The following is an 18,028-nucleotide window of genomic DNA, read 5'->3' as shown; positions in this document are numbered from 1 at the left end:
TATTGGTTAATTGGTTAATGAATGTAAATAGATGGAGATGTTATATGTTGCATTAGTTGTTATTAGATGGTTAATTAAGAGAAAAATTATCTTCATTTGTATATTATTGTTTGGTTTCTTTAGGGTATTTTGGTGGGCATTACATCTTATGGCTTCAACACTTGATGACTGAGTTTGGTTTTCCTCTTGATAGTCCCACTATTCTTTGGTGTGACAATCAGAGTGCTATTCACATTTCTCGCAACTCGGTAGAGCATTATTGGATGAAGCACATTGAGCTTCACATGCATTTCATCCACCAGTTGATTCAGGATGGTTCTCTCATTTTGGCGTACATTCCCACTACCGAGCAGGTTGCAGACATCTTCATGAAACCTTTTGCATCGCTGTGCTATCTTCAGTTGTGCTCTATGCTTGGGGTGAAGTAAGTTGTCCTTGGGAGGTCTTTATGAGGCCTTCCTTCCTTGATATTTCTTTCAGTATATTCTTTTATCTCTTTTTGGAGAGGAGTTTTTTCCCACCAGGTTTTCTCCTTTTTCTCTATTTCATAGAGATTTCCTTGTATTTGGGTACCTGATCAGGCCTTGTTGCCGGGACCCACTTTTCCTGATTTTAGTAACTGTACTAGGTTTTAGCTTCTCCCTAAGTCTAGCTTAAGGGGGGGGTGTTATAGTAATCGGGTCTTTACTTGACTAATTAAACGACATTTGTTTAATTAATTAAGTTCCCCTTTATCTCTTTTACACTTAAGCTAATATTAGGTGCACAACAATTAATTCTTTTATTAATTATTATGTGCAAGCCTAGGGTTTTCCCTTTTAGGGTTTCTTGACCTATTAGAGGTTGAATTCTTTTCTTTGTATCATTATTCTATAACACATTTTTGTGAATACAAAGCTCTCATATTATTGAGCATTTTTCTTGTGTTTATTATTTTCTTTGTTGCTTCCTTGCTTCTCCTTGTAATAGGTTTATTTAGCTTGCAGAGATCATTTGGGCTCCTCTGGTGTTGTATTTCTCAACTCTCACAAGAGGGTATCTTCATTACCTAGTCCAAGTATATCAAAGATGTATTGAAGACCATTGGGATGGAGGAGAGAAAACCAGTTGGAACGCTGATGGTGACCGACTGCAAATTGACAAAGGAGGATGATACAACGTTGGTAGATGAGGAGGAGTACGGATCAATGATCAGTAAGTTGCACTATGTGGTGCACAACAGACTGGATATTGGTCATGCAGTGGACATAGTGGTCCATTTTCATAAGAGTCCAAGAGAATCCCACTTGGTAGCAGTAAAGAGGATTCTTAGATACCTAAAAGGGATGGCTGATTATGGATTGTGGTATCCATACACTGGTGAATTTGATCTCAAAGTGTTTACCGATGTAGATTGGGTAGGTAATGTGGATGATCGAAAGATCACAACCGGTGGAGTGTTCTTCCTTGGTGGAAGACTAGTCTCATGGATGAGCAAGAAGCAGAGATGTATTTTCCAATCTACAGCTGAAGCAAAGTATGTGGCAACATTTATGAACTGCACTCAGGCAATCTGGATGAAGCATGTATTGAATGACTTCAAAGTGACTATATTTGAAGTGGTGAGTATTTTCTATGACAATACTAGTGCAATAAATATTTCTAAAAATCTGGTATTGCATGCTAGGAGCAAGCATATTGAGCTTAAGTATCACTTCTTGAGAGAAAAGGTAGAAAATAAAGAGATTGTATTAGAACATGTTTCCAGTAAGGAGCAACTAAAAGACATATTCACTAAGCCCTTACCGAAGACTACATTTACCTATCTGAGAGGTGAATTAGGGGTTCTGCCCCTTCATGAAGTAAACTAAATTTGTATGCTCCACATCAGTTAGGCACTTCCATGTCAGATCTTATAGGATTGATGTGTTCAAGGATGCTACTCCATAGGGGGAGCAACATAGTAGAGCTTGGAAGCTTGTGCCTCCACTTTGGCATTGCTGTCAAAGGGGGAGAAGATATCCGATGGTGAAGATATATGGGGGAGAAGATATATGTCTGAAGAACAATATGCAAGTGTGAGAAGATATTGAGCAATGATACACTGAGTATTGCCATCAATGCCAAAGGGGGAGATTGTTGGCATATGATGAAGCGGTGATAATGTATGTTGTCATTGATGTCAATAAGTGCTCAAGAAGGTGAACTGGTATGCAACGGTATGAATATTGGAAGCGGTTATGGTCAACTAGGATGGAGTGGACCAATGTCAGGGTTCACTAATTGTGACTACCAGTTGGTAGTCTCTGTTTAGCTCTAGGGTTTCCGGTTTGGGTTGTGTGGTGCAACCGATGATGTTTTGTGATGAGTTAGTTAAGAACAAGGATAAGGATCAAGATGCCACATCAGCTCTGTGCACATGAAGGATTTCTTCGAGGATCTTGTGTGTGAAGATCGAATGCATTGTATGTCTACCTTGGGAATGTGTATCTTTCTTAGAGGTATGTGAAAAGCGCATGATGAGTTACTGTTTTCCAGATGTGGTGAAGATTGGATGATGTAGAATGACTTGAGATCTGTTTTAGATCATTTTAATCTATGTAATGTATTTGACGGTCAGGATTGGACCGCTTGTAATTGTAAACCTAAAATGTTTAGGGTTTAGGGTTTATGATACAGACCTCATTGTTCTCTATAAGGTCGATGAGTTTTGTTATTATAGTGGTTGGCAAAAGTTGTGTTTGTGTCCGCATATTGGAGATTTGATACTTGCCAAACCAGAGTGAGGAATCTAGAGAGTATGATTGCAAAAGAGAGGAACTGAAAAGGATTTGCCTTAGCAAGAAGTATTGTTATCCAATCAGAGTGTTTTACCTGTTGTCTTCTAACCATTTCAATAGAAGGTAAATCCCTTGACTGAGTAGCTTTAACATGCTTTGTTGTAAATCCTCTAACCACGTGGCTCAAGTTCATTGAATTATTTAAATCCTCTAGAAAGGTAACTCTTAATAGGGTTTCAACCTTTAACAGGGTATATAGCCATTCCTTAACCGGGTGATCCCTAACAAGATCGGTTCCTAAAAAAACCTTTATTGTAAAGTCTTTAACCGGACTAGGCTCCTAACAGAGTGGACTTCAAAAGAGTTCACAAACAAGCTTGTGGGTATTCATCCCCACCATGGTTTTTCCCATTTGGATTTCCACGTGAAAAATATGTGTGTTATGGGTTGTGAGTTTTTCATGTGATGATTGTGTGATTTTGTTTAAGTTAGATATGCATGCAGTGTTAAAAGGTTGTGGTATTATTGGTACAATTCATGCATGATTAATCGGTGAAGTAGTCATCAAGATTTGAGATCTGTTGAATGTTGTCTAAAGTATTTTTGTTTAATTGGTATTGCTATGGTTAAGTACAGTGGTGAAGACAACTGATTAGCTGCATTTTAATATGATAAAGTGTTGATTTAATTTTTTGTGTGTACTGATTCACTCCCCCCCGTTCTCAGTATTGACTAGGACCTTAGTAGATCATCCTTATTAATCACATGGCACCTTTCCCATGTGACCTTCAACTCCTCGCCACTAGTCTTCTTATGGGCTTTTGATGGAGATTCCTTGAAACTTGTTCCTCTAGGGATGACAAGTGTCCTATCCTTCAACTTCCTTCCCAACTTCTCCATTTTTGACCATTGATATCTCCATATCAAATCTTCACCTTTGATTCCTACCACCTCAGCCTTGGCTTTGTAAAATCTATAAATATCCCTCTTCTCATCCATGAGAGGACCCTTAGAAATCTTAGGAATATGGAGATCTTAGCAATTTTAGTAATCTTAGTATTATTTACAACATTTTTCATAGCTTTTGCATCATAATTTAGCATACCAATTAGATCATTTTTCATCTTGATAATGGCATTTTAGCATATTTATCAAGATATTTTAGAATTGCACATCATCTAGCTTTTATAATTGCATCCTTTCACTCTTGTTTCTCATGTAGTCATCTTACGATCATGCATCTAAGAGCCACCTTCTAAACCGCAAGGTCTGTGAGAATAGAGAACAATGGGATGATTTGTGGGAGTTTCTTAATTTGTTTATTTGTTTTACTATTTCATGCAATGTTTCATTGAATGTGGTGTTTAGTGCTTTATTAAATGTATTAACACACAAAATTTTACACTATAGTCTACATTTTGCCCCTCTTTGATACGATATTGTGAAACAATATTGAGTTAGATAAAAAATGATGCCCCAGTGAGGATAGGGAGAGAAATATGGAAGGGTGATTCTTCCTTGAGAATTTGAGCCAAAAAATGAAATTTTTGAGGAAATTCTCGTAAAGAGAAGGAGATTTGGAGGAAAAGGCCAAGAGGACAATGAAGTAGGTGTGGTGGAAAAAAATTGGAGGAAAAAGGAGGAAAGAGGCACAAATGGTGGAAGTCAAAAGGATGAAGGGGAAGGCTACATATAGGCTATGGGGGCCCATTTAAGGTCATTTACGTACTCTCAATTATCACAACAAAGAAGCCCATATAGAGGAAGGAGCACAACCATGGTAAACATTCCACGACATGTGTAGTGTGGAGAGCGGGTGAGGTGATACTAGTGACCATAAAAGTATAGGGAACTAGTAAGTACCCCATTGAGCTTGTGAATTTAGTAGAATAGGTACATTTATGGGTGATAAATGAAGGGAAAAAGCTATTAGGGTGCAAAAGTCGATCGCTAGAAAGGAGAAGAGAAAGTGCAAAAAGGGAAGCCCCCACTATCATGGGTAGAAAATGATAGGATAGGCTAGGAATAGAAAGAAATTTACTTGATCTGGATGTGGATGCAAGAGTAGCTAGGCTTTTGTGGTGTCATGGGAGCATTGGCCATCAACCATGTGATTATAGAGTTGCAGAGCATTGATCAGATGCTTTGACAGATAATTGGGTTAGATCATGTAGGTAGTTTGCCGCAATTGTATTCACACAACACAATGATGATGGTGATATTGGAGTGATGGCATCGTGATACATGCAAATTTCAATAGCCTACAAGGGAGGCATTGATTACTTTATGAGATATGGGGAGGATTTTTTGATTGTCAATTTAAGGGGTTATTCTAGAGTATAGGTTGGAGCATGGTGAGCACCACCTGTGACTATTGTGCAAGATAGATAAATTGCCTATGGATAGGACACAAATGAGACTCAATCCTATTATGGAGAGCCAAGCAAATTGCTTTGATAGCATTATACCTGGCAGGTTTGATTAGCAGGCGAGTGATGCCAAATTTGATTGGACAGGGTTTTTTGATCGGATGGGAAAGGAGTTTAAATCAAATTGTAGGGGAGGTCATGAAATATGCATGGAGGTACGTGTTGTTGGGACATTTATATCATGATATTCACATGTGTGTATACCATGGATATAGGAGTCACACTACTACACATCTAGGCCTTTGAGCATATAGCAGTTTGTCAGTTGGTCGTTGTTAGGAACATGAAGCCACAACAACCCTATGTATGTAGGTATGGAGAGTTGTTACACTATACATGGATGGGGGCTTTGGGATACTAGAGAAAAATATTAAATGAGATGTGGGACTTCACATCGATACCCTACAAGACTTATGAGGTAAGGGTATTAAATCATTTCTGCATGGTGTTCGTGCAAACTCAATGTTGGTTGATTAGGTGGTTAGTACATGTGATTGACCAAGACCTACCACATAGGGCCATATGATAATTTGGAGTGCAGGAGGCTGACATGGGAGAGGATCATACACATCCTAAGTGACTCAAGAGATGGGTGCATGGGGAGATTCTATTGATATTACGTGGGATCGATCTAGCTTCATAGGGATGGTTTCATTACCATGGGACCCACAACTAGATGTGATTGACATAAGGATGTCCTAGGCATATGCAACATGGTGGGACTAGCACAAGCCAATCTAGTTGATGATCCTTGGGGCTCTCAAGGCTGATGAGGTCAGAGATGGGGTGGATCAAGTAGTGTGTGGGGATGGAGATTATGGTGGATATGGAGGCGATGTCCAAATGGCTAAGGCAATAGTAGCATATAGGCATAAGGATAGAGGGCACCATGAGTGCCATGATAGAGGAGATAAAGGGGAGGATAGGATATACCACATGTATAGGGATAGGTCTAGACATAGGATCCCACACATATACCAATAGGTACATAGGTGAAAGAAGGGGCTTAGGCTTCAATGTAGGTACCCAAATAGGGACCAAAACATGAGGGTGTTAGATAGTGGGACCCTAGGATAGATCAAGAGGGGTTCTTATGGTTAAACAATAGAAGTATGACTAGCTGTAGTGGGTGAGGGATCAATTTACTAGGGCATGGGATAAGGGGAGGACTCAAGCCACAAGCCTACAAGACAAGCTACACATAGAGAGGTCTTGATCAACAATCCTATAAGCTGAGGTGGACAGGGAAAGAGGCGAGAAAATACTCTACAGGTAGAGAAAAAAAATCTATAGATTTCCCTGGATACAATTATTATAAAGAGGGAGGCATATCATATGAAGAGAGATGTTGTTTAGTAGTCACTAAAATATATGGGAGGAGGGGTTATGGTGGAAGAGATAGAGGGCCTATGGGAGGAGAGAGATAGTCTACAATCATAGTTGGCCCAAGCATAGGCAGACATCACCTAATTGAGTGGGGAGAGGGACTTGGTCCGAAATGCATTTCTACCACATGGTATGGGATAGATATTGATGGATGCTCTGGATGTGTGGAGGGAAATGGAGAGAGCCACATGTGGGAGGGTTAGTATTAAAAGAGTCTCTATGAGGATGTAGTACTAAAAAGTTAGTGGGTTTCTTCTTATGCCGAGAGGACACAATTGAGGTAGATAAGGTTAGAGGCATTAGGCGGATCAGTGACGATGAGGGCTTGATGCCCACCACCACCAAGACCTAGCTCGAGATGGGGAGGCCTTGCACCATCAGATGGTGAGAGAACTAGATATGGGTGCTCATGGACATAACTATTTTTTACCCTACAAGGATTTTCTATGTACCATGATTTCATAGGCTATTTTTTTATATATATACATGAGCATGATTTTGGCAATGGATATTAATTATGTAAATGGACATTTGTTATGGACTGTATGGTCGACATGTCTTATGATTATGGTTAAGGTTATGGTTCTGATGATGCATTATGATATTTTATGATATACTTATGATGTTAATAATGTGTGTGGATGTAGGATATATACATGTGATGATATTTATTATATGACATTGAAAGTTTGTTATGCATAATGTGTGGATGTATTGTAAAGGATCTAACATGTTGATGTAGAGGGAGCATGCATGATATGATTTATGTATGGATGTATGTATGCATTACTATGTATTATGATGGATTGATGTATGCATGTGTGTCGTATGATGGATTTATGTGTGTGGCTAATGATTTGTGTATGCAAGATGAGGTGTGAGATGCTTATGGATGTATATATTTTTACATGGATGGATGCATAATGATATAATATTTATGAAATCATGATGAATGAATGAGAGGTAACTCTATGTATGCATATAACACGTGCTGAGAGATTCAGATGAATAAACCTAATATATGCAAAAGGAATCTAAAGAATGAACCTAAAGAGTGAATATGAATGAACTGATATGAAATTATATGGACCGAAATGAACCTAAAGAAATAAAAATGGATAGACTAAATGATTTAATATTGAATAGTGTAATTAATGATTATATTTTGACACGTAAATGTATGATGGTCTGATGAATGTAAAGAGTACTATTATGAACTAAAAGAAATACCATAGTGTTAGACTTGTATGAAAAGACATCCTACGTGAAAATGACTTATGACAATGAGCTACATGATCCTAATATGCATGTAGGGGGATGAATTGATAGACAAATAAAAGAGGCCGATTAATGAAATATGTGGACCCAACCCTAATACAACTTAGGATGACATATATGAGAATAATGAATGCCATATGTGAGTGAGAAAAATGTTTTTGTGTGTTCAATCCATAGTACATAGGACTAGGAAGAAATAGGGGGAACAGGTGAACAAATCAGAGCCTAAGTGAATATGAAAGCACAAAAGTACATAATGAGATGATGGAAGAGGTTGGATATAAGGCTTAAGTATGGATATGATGTGTGGATTGTTATGCATTTATGTGGAGATAAATCCTAGTTTTGATATTGCGAAGGGATAACAACACCATTTCTTATAAAAGTCAAGATGTAATGATTTCCCAATGCATGGAATAGACTTGCAAACAAAAGGTTATCTTACACATGCAAGTAATAGTATAACCAAGATGGGACATATGAGGCATGAGATAATTGAGACATCCATGTGCAACCAAGTCCTTCATAGGAACTTGGTAGGTATATACAAAGAATAGCCACCATAGCCATACCATCATATTCAAAGTTATGACTAGAATTGTTGGACCATACATAAGAAAACCAAGAAACATGCCATACAACAAAAACCATGCCCCAATATACACCAATCAAGACACACCAAGATATAGAAAGATCGAGGCAATCCTAAGTAGGTATAGTCATTGTACAAAAGATAAAATCAAAATAAAAGATCAATGCATGCAAACATCTCCTTTGGCCAAGAAACATCTCTTTCCAAGAGGTAGGACATGGATTTGGACGAAACTACCAGTCATGGGAAGGATGCATCTCGATGGGAATGATGGATAAAAGATCATGGTAAGGCAATTAACATATTGGCTAAGGACTGTGGGCAAGAATGTATCAAGTTTGAATTTGGATGATATACTAATAATGGGTGTTTGGGATGCACACAAGTCAAGTAAGCTCAGTTTGGTTTGAATCCCAATGTAATGGGAATAAGCTCAATGTGATGGGATTATCCTTATTCATAATTTTTGGGAGTACTCATCATTTGATTTGGAAAGAGGGGAGTGATGGGAGGAAATGTTGATGGAGGTGAGTGCATAAGAGGAGTGGATGCAAATGCATGAGAGGGAGGTGAAAAAAATTCTATGTGGATAGGGGATGGATGGTGATAGGAGTGGGAGTGGTATGATGCATGGTAGAATTGAAGTGTGACGTATGGGACAGAAAGGACCATGGGGATGATAAGTATCCAAATAGATGGTGGATTCAATTTATTTACCTTGATGCTTGAGAATAGATTTTTACCAAGATACTCACCCATAGTGCCACAAAGTGGTTTTCCCTAATGGATGATTGATTTTTTCTTTATTTATTTATTTTTTAATATTTTTTGTTTTTGGATAATTAGAATTTTTTGATTTTTTTGATTTTTGAATTTTTTATAATTGGTATACCCCAAGAACTAGGCATAAAACCTCTTAAGGTAGATGATGTTTAAGGTCTAATCCAAAGGTTCTCCTTTAGGTGTTGCTAGCTTATAGGCCCCAAATCCATATTTACTAGTGATGATGTAGGGACCTAACCAATTGGGATCAAACTTACCTTTATTTTCTTAGACTTAAAGATTTCTGTAATTTTATTTGAGCACAAATTCACCAATCTTAAAGTCATGAGTTTTGACCTTCTTATTGTACTAGAGACAGAGGTGATATGCGTGAAGGTGGTTTAAGGCATTGAGATAGCTCTCATCTAATAACTAAAGCTCTTGGAGTTGTGCAACCCTATATTCCACATCTGGGAGAATGTTTTTCAATGAAACACTCAATGAGGAAAGCTCAATCTCAATTGGTAGGACAAATTTGAAAGCAAAGACAAGGGAGTATGGGGTGGCACCAGTGGGTGTACAAATACAAGTGCACTAATCCTATAGGGTATGATTTAGTTGTACGTGTCAATCATGGCCAACTTCATTGATTACCTTTCTGAGGATTTGAGTAAGGGTTTTATTTGAAACCTCATCTTGACCATTGCATTGTGAGTAATAAGGGGTGGAAAAGTGATATTGGAGGTTGAATTTTTGGCAAAGTTATTTGACATCTTGATTCTTAAAAGGTCTTTTGTTATCTATGATGATAGCTTGCAGGATACCGTAATGGGATATAAGGTAATTTAGGATAAATTTCTCTATTTGTTTGCTAGTAGTATAGGTGAGAAAAATGGACTCAACCCATTTAGTAAAGTATTTGGTGGTAGTAATAATTAATTTATGGCTATTGGAGGAGGTGGGATGGATTTTTCCAATGAGATGAAGCCCCCATTACGAGAATGGCCAAGGGGTGATAATAGGTTACAATTCTTATGATGGTACATGAATCAAATCGCCATGCTACTAACATGGGAGGGATTTCTTCACAAAGTGATAGACATCCTATTCCATTCTAGGCCAATAACAACCCATTTTAGTAGCTTCTTAGCCAAACTCAAACCACTTGAGTGTGCTCCATAGATACCTTTGTGTACCTTGTGAAGTTCTCATTGAGCCTCTTCCTTGCCTAAACAACATAAGAGGATTCCATCAAAGTGCCTCCAATATGGGGTATATCCAAGAATAGTGTAGCGAGATGTGTGGCAGATGAAAGTTTTTTGTTGGGTGTTATTGAGGTTAGGTGGGGTGGTGTTATGGAGAAGGTAGGTGTAAATGTCATGATACCATGGGGAGTTGGGACCAACAATTTCACATACCATTTCGGATTCAAGGACTATTGGATGTTGTTGTGCATTTCTGCTGCTAGGATATGTTGTTGTCATTGATGTCAAAATATTCCCGTTATTTTCTCTAGTGTTTGTTGATTGGGAAGATCTTATGATCCGCTTTGCAGTGTTGTTTTGCTAATCATTATTTTGTAGAGTTCAGTATTTCCTCTGGTATATTCCAGTGTGATTAGATATTGTGTTGAGATTTTGGAATATTGTTTGGGATGGTCTTGTGTATATTCATTTCAGATGGTTCATTATTTGGTGCTCCACAAGTTATCTTTCTTCATGACAGTTGTTGATTAGTTGTATTCCCAAGTTTTAGATGTTGATCAATGAAGATTTGATAAGTAGTGTTGGTGCAACTCTTCCTGATGATTCTAATGCTTGATGGCATTTCCTAGTCATGCCCTATTTGTTTTGGTGATCTGCATTGATTGTTGTATGATATTTTGATGGTTTCTATGAACCGGTGATGATTTTTGTGTTACACGGTATTTTTGGTGGTGTAGCGTGTTGCAGGTGATCTTGGCAAGATTTTCGATGGAGTTGAGTATTTGGCAATTTGAATTAGGTCCATGTTATATCATGTAAATAGTTATATTGGTTTGGTGGTCAATCTTTGTATCGTGTGATATAATTTTTTAGTTGAGGGTTTAGCCAACCTTGTTGTCAAGGTTGATGAATTGTATATATAGGTGATATATTCATGTAAGTTAGGTGTCGATGTTGTGTCTACATTATTAGAGAGTGGTGTATGTATGAAAACATGTTTTATCCTTCGGTATTATAATTGTGTGGAGATTGGTGTTACAGATCAAACAACTATGCTTAATCAAAACTGTAATCAGGCATTTGGAGATGCTATTCCTTCACTTCATTTCTTCCAGATTGAAGTTTGAATCTTGTTGTAAGTTAGTGAGACTTCCCTGAGGGTTGTAGCCTTCCAGGCCATTATCTTTTGAGCAGTGATCTCTAGGAAGTGTGCTTGAATGCATGTGCATTCCCCATTGTAATATTTTTATATACTACTACAGAGTATCATCTTACTATGGGTAGGTTCCCACTGTGTTTTTTTACCTTAATCGGGTTTTCTATGTCAAAATCTTGGTGTTGTGTGTTGTGTTGTTAATTTTCTTATCTTTATTATTGGTGCAATGTATCAGATCTATTTTGGTGATTAAGTTTGTAGATCCGATGAAGACTGATTCACCCCCCCTCCCAATCTTCCTCCTCTTTGCTACTAACAATTGGTATCAAAGCTAGATCCTTAGGAAGACGCTTAACCGCTTGAGGAGATTCGGGATGGTAGCTCAAGGTGTTATCTTTAACATATACCAGATGGAACTGCACTTGAAATGTCTTGGATAAGATTACTAGAAGATTATAAAGAATGTCTATTTTGCTCCTCCGAATGGATCAACTACTTCTAATGAGGTCAAGGAAGCTGAACATAACATTAGAGCCAAGGAAGCATTGCTTAGTGCCCTGACTGATTCTAAAATGATAAATGTAATGGGACTTCAAACCGCACATGAGATTTGGGAGAAGTTTGAAATCTTGTATGAAGGTCATAAGCAAGTGAAAGTTGCTAAGTTGTAGAGTTTCAAAGGAAAGTATAAGATGCTAAAGATGGGAGATGATGAGAACATACACTCTTTCATGGCTAAGGTGAATGAACTTGTCCTAGGTATTAGATGTGCTGGTCGAACCATTGAGGAAGATGAAATTATTGCTAAGGTGTTGAGATCATTGCCTCCTTCTTACAAACATAAGGTGCTTCTATTGATGAGATCCAGAGTGTGACTACTGTGACAAGAGATATGTTGGTTGGAAATATTACTGCATTTGAACTGAACAAATTTGGTGAATCACATGGAAAGTCTGAGACAACATTTAAAGCATTTGTATCTGGAAAATAGAAGTATGATCCTGATGAATGTAGAATATCTAGATATGAAAGAGAGAGAAGAGAGATGGAAGAGAAAGAAAGAGATTTGGATGAGCTTGAAGCATTGATTGCCTAGAGATTGCGTAAAGGAGCGAGTAAATATGATGGAAAATTGCCTTTGAAATGTTTCTCTTGCAATAAGATAGGACATTTTCCTTCTAGATGTCTAGAGAGAATGTCTAAATATGACAGGCATGATAAATTTGATAAGCATGACATAAATGATAGATATGAGAAGTATGAGAAGTATAGGAATCCAAAGAACTGTTATTATGCTACTGATGAAGGTGTTATAGATGAAGAATCAAAAGGAGATGAAGTTGTGTTTATTGCCATTAAAGAAGATAGACCTATACTTGTTGATTCCACAAGCTGCACTATTGAGAAGAAAGCTTTAGCTGCTAAAGTTGAAGAGAAAGATGAATGAGTGATTGACAATGATTTTTCACATCATATGATCGGTGATAAAAGAAAATTTGTGAGTAAGGAAAGGTATGATGGTGGAATAGTAAGATTTGGGGTTGAAAAAGCATGTGTGATCCATGGAAGAGGCTTTATTTCTTTTGATGGTGAGCATAACACTGATGATGTCTTGTATGTTCAAGGTTTGAATCATAATATTTTGAGTGTTGCACAGATGGCTGATAAAGGTTACGATCTATAATTCAAGATTGGAAAATGCAAGACCCTAAATGCCTCCGGTATAAAGATTGCATTTGGAACTATGACTGAAGGTAACATTTTTCATTTGAATGCTGGTGAGAAAAGTTGTTTGATTTATCAGATTGATGAGAGCTGGTTTTGGCATAGGAGAATGTGTCATGTTAATTTTGATTCAATGATTAAGATCAATTCTACACAAGTTGTCATAGATCTGCCTAAGATTGTTAAGCCTGCTGATCTGGTATGTAAGGAATGTCAGATGGGTAAGCAAACAAGGATTTCCTTCAAGAGAAAGCAATATACATTAGATGGATTGCTAGATCTTGTGCATACTGACCTATGTGGACCTATGAATGTTAGAAGGGTGTAGGGTGATTGATACTTTATGTTCCTAATTTATGATTATTCCAAGATGATGTGGGTTGTCTTTTTGAAGGAGAAATCAGAAGCATTAGACAAATTAAAGATATTCAAAGCTAAGGTGGAGACTAAGTCTGGTTTGAAGGTTAAGTGTCTAAGATCTGATAGAGGTGGAGAATTCTATTCTGGTGAGTTCAATTCATTTTGTGATAAGCATGGGATTATAAGACAATTATCTACTCCTAGAACCCCTCAGCAGAATGGAGTTGTTGAAAGGAAGAACAGAAATGTCTTGGATGCTGCAAGGACTATGTTGATCGAAGGGAATGTTCTGAAGATATACTGGAAAGAAGCTATCAACACTATTGTTTACACATTCAATAGAGTTCACATCAAAGGTGATAACGGTAAGACTCCTTATAAGTTATGGTTTGGTCTTGTTCCTACTATGAGATACTTCAGAGTATTTGGTAGAAAATGTAAGAGAGATGAGGATATAGAAAAGTTTGATGCAAGAAGTGATGAAGGTATTTTCTTGGGATATTGTACAAAGAGAAAAGCCTACTGGTGATACAATTAGAGACTGAGAAATATAGTAGAAAGTGCAAATGTGAAGGTGGATGAGAACCTTGGGAAAGAGATCAGAACATTTGGTTATGAAGATGGTCAACATGTTGTTTTAGCCCCTGTTAAGACTGAAGAACCTAAGAAGAATGATCCAATAGAGACAGTTAATCTGGATGTTGCTATTGCCAGTGAAGAGGTGCAGGAACCTGATAATTAGAAAAATCAAAAGACTCTGAGGTATGTAAGATTAAACCATTCTGAAAATTAGATTATTTGTGATAAGAATAAAGGTGTAATGACTAGAAGAAGGTTAGCTACTGAAGAAGTGAGTATGATTTCTAAAGTTGAACCTAAAGATGTTGTTGAAGCTTGTAAAGATGAAAATTGGATGAGAGCTATGGAAGAAGAATTAGATCATATTGAAAAGAATAACACATGGGAACTTTTGCCTACACCTAAGGATAAGAATGTTATTGGTACTAAATGGGTATTCAGAAACAAACTGAATGAAGATGGTGAAGTTGTCAAAAATATAGCTAGATTGGTTTGCAAAGGGTATTCATAGAAAGAAGGAATTTATTATGAGGAGACTTTTTCTTCGGTGGTTAGAATTGAAGCTGTTAGACTGTTGCTTGCTTATGCTTCTTATAAAGATTTCAAGGTATATTAGATGGATGTCAAATCTTCCTTTTTGAATGGTGATCTTGAGGAAGAAGTCTACATTGAGCAATCTGATGGAGTTTAATTATCAGATGATGGAGACATGGTATGTCAATTGAAGAAAACTCTTTATGGATTGAAGCGATCCCCATAGAGCCTAGTATGCTAGACTAGATAAATATTTGTTGAAATTGGGATTTATTAAAGGTGATGCTGACAGTTCTTTACTTTAAGATGGAGAATGATAATATCTTGATTGTTGAATTCTTTGGAGGTGATGATGACTTGAGCATGACATTTGGTGATGATATGTAGAAAGAATTTGAGATGTCTATGATAGGAGAAATGAAATTTTTCTTAGGTTTGTAGATTTCATACACTGGAAAAGGTATATTTACATCTCAAACTAAGTATGTGAAGGAACTACTAAATAAGTTTGGGTTAGATGACTCCAAACCGGTTGGAACTCCTATGGTGACTGGTTGTAAATTCTCTAAGAATGATGAATCACCGAAGGCTAATTAGAGTTTGTACAGATCTATGGTTGGTGGAATGTTATATCTTACCCAGACTAGGCTGAACATTGTGCATGTTGTGTGTATGGCTACTAGATATCAAGTTGATCTAAAAGAGAGTCATATCACTGCTATGAAGAGGATATTTAGATACCTGAAGGGAACTATGGATTATGGTCAGTGGTATCCAAAGAATGATGATTTCATGCTATGTGCCTACACTAATGCAAATTGGGCTGGTGATGTTGATGACTGAAAGAGAACTACCAGTGGAGAATTCTTTTTGTTAAAGAAATTAGTTTCATGGGCTAGTAAGAAACAAGATTCAATATCCTTATCTACTGCTGAAGCTGAGTACATTGCTACTGCTAGTAATTGCACTCAGGTAGTCTAGATGAAGCAAATGTTGAAGGATATCAAAGTTATTTATGATGAGCCTATTGTCATATACTGTGATAATTATAGTGCTAATAACATGTCAAAGAATCTGGTGTAACATTCAAAGTCTAATCATGTGTCAATCAAATATCATTACTTGAGAGAGCAATTTAGTGAAGAAAAGGTAAAGCTGGAGTATTTATCTACAAAGGAACAAATAGATGATATTTTCACTAAGCCCTTGCCCATAGATACATTTATCTATTTGAGAGACAAGTTGGGGGTATCTACCCCTCTTGATTAAAACTAGATGCATTGTGTTGCATCAATCTGGTGGACTGCAGAGACGTATCCTTTTATTTAGATTGGTGAGTTGGTGTTGCTCCTCTGGTGGAGTAGTTTATATTTTAGGGGAAGAGATTCCTGAGATTCATGTTTCTATTTTGGGGAGAGTAAGTTTGAATTTCTGTTTTGAGAAATTTGGCATTGTTTTCAAAGGGGGAGATAGATCATGTGAAAAAAATCTTTATATGTCTTGATCATAGGGGGATTTTGCTGGAGATATCTTCTTTCTTTGCATTGATTGTTTTTCACATTCATATGTTGCCATCAATGCCAAAGGGGGAGATTGTTGGATATTGTTGTGCATTGCTTCTACTATGATATATTGATGTCATTTATGTCAACATATTCCTATGATTTTCTCCGGTGTTTGCTGATTGGGAAGACCTTATGATCCGGTTTGTAGTGTTGTTTTGCTGATCACTATTTTACAGAATTCTGTATTTCCTCTGGTATATTCCGATGTGATCAGATCTTGTGCTGATATTTTGGGATATTGTTTTGGATGGTCTTGTGTATCTTCCTTTCAAATAGATTTTGATTTTGTGCTCTGCAAGTTATCTTTCTTTGTGACAGTTGCTGATTAGTTGTATTCCTGAGTTTCAGTTGTTGATCGATGAAGATTTGATAAGTGGTCTTGGTGCATCTGATCCTGATGATTCTAACATGCTTGGTGGTGTTTCCTAGTCATGTCCTATTTTTTTTGGTGATCTGCATTGATCGTTGTGCGAGTTTTTGATGGTTTCTATCAATCGGTGATGATTTTTGTGTTATGTGATATTTCTGGTGGTGAGCATGTTGCGATTGATCTTGGCAAGATTTTTGATGGAGTTGAGAATTTGGGAATTTGAATTAGGTCCATTTTATGTCATGTAAATCATTATATTGGTCTGGTGGTCAATCTTTGTATATTTCGATGTAATTTTATAATTGAGGGTAGCTGACCTTGTTAAGGTTGATGAATTGTATATATAGGTGATATATTCATGTAAGTTAGGTGTCGATGTTGTGTCTACATTATTAGAGAGTGGTGTATGTGCGAACAAGTGATTTATCCTTCGATATTGTAATTGTGTGGAGATTGGTGTTGTAGAGAAGATAGTTGTGCTTAATTGGAACTATAATCAAGCATTTGGAGATACTATTCCTTTAGTTTATTTCTTCTGAATTGTAGTGTGAATCTTGTTGTAAGTCAGAGAGACTTCCCTAAGGGTTGTAGCCTTCTGGGCTGTTATCTTTCGAGCAGTGAGCTCTAGGCAGTGTGCTTGAATGCATTTGCATTCCCCATTGTAATATTTTCACATCTGCAAAGTATCATCTTACTGTGGGTAAGTTCCCACCGTAGTTTTGCCCTTGACCGGGTTTTCCACGTCAAAATCTTGGTGTTGTGTGTTGTGTTGTTAATTTTCTTATATTTATTATTATTGTAGTGTATGAGATCTATTTTTGTGATTAATTTTGTAGATCCGGTGAAGACCAGTTCACACCCCCCCTCCGCAGTCTTCCTCCTCTTTGCTGCTAACAAGGACATCATATGCTAGGATGAGAAGATTCTCAATAGATAATTCATACTTATGACTATTTTCATGCATCTATAGAAGGGATCTAACAGTTGCCATAGCATCAACAACCTTCTTGTTTTCCCTAGGAATCTGCATGAACTAAATATAGGTAAAGTGTTGCTTGATGTCTTCAACCATGCAGTAATACAAGAGAAACTTGTCATCCTTAGTCTGGTACTCATTAATGACTTATTTAATGATCAATTGTAAGTTACTATAGACATGCAAACCAGTAATTTTCCATTTGATGGTAATGTGGAGTCTAGATATGAGAGCCTCATATTTAACAATATTATTGGTACATTGAAATGCTATCTTATACAACTTAGGGATACAATCACCTTGAGGGGTAACAAATAAGGTGTTTGTCCCTAATCCATGTTGTGTATAAGCC

This window comes from Cryptomeria japonica, chromosome 6 (assembly GCF_030272615.1).
Source record: "Cryptomeria japonica chromosome 6, Sugi_1.0, whole genome shotgun sequence".
Classification (NCBI taxonomy): domain Eukaryota; kingdom Viridiplantae; phylum Streptophyta; class Pinopsida; order Cupressales; family Cupressaceae; genus Cryptomeria; species Cryptomeria japonica.
This window is presented reverse-complemented; position numbering follows the sequence as displayed.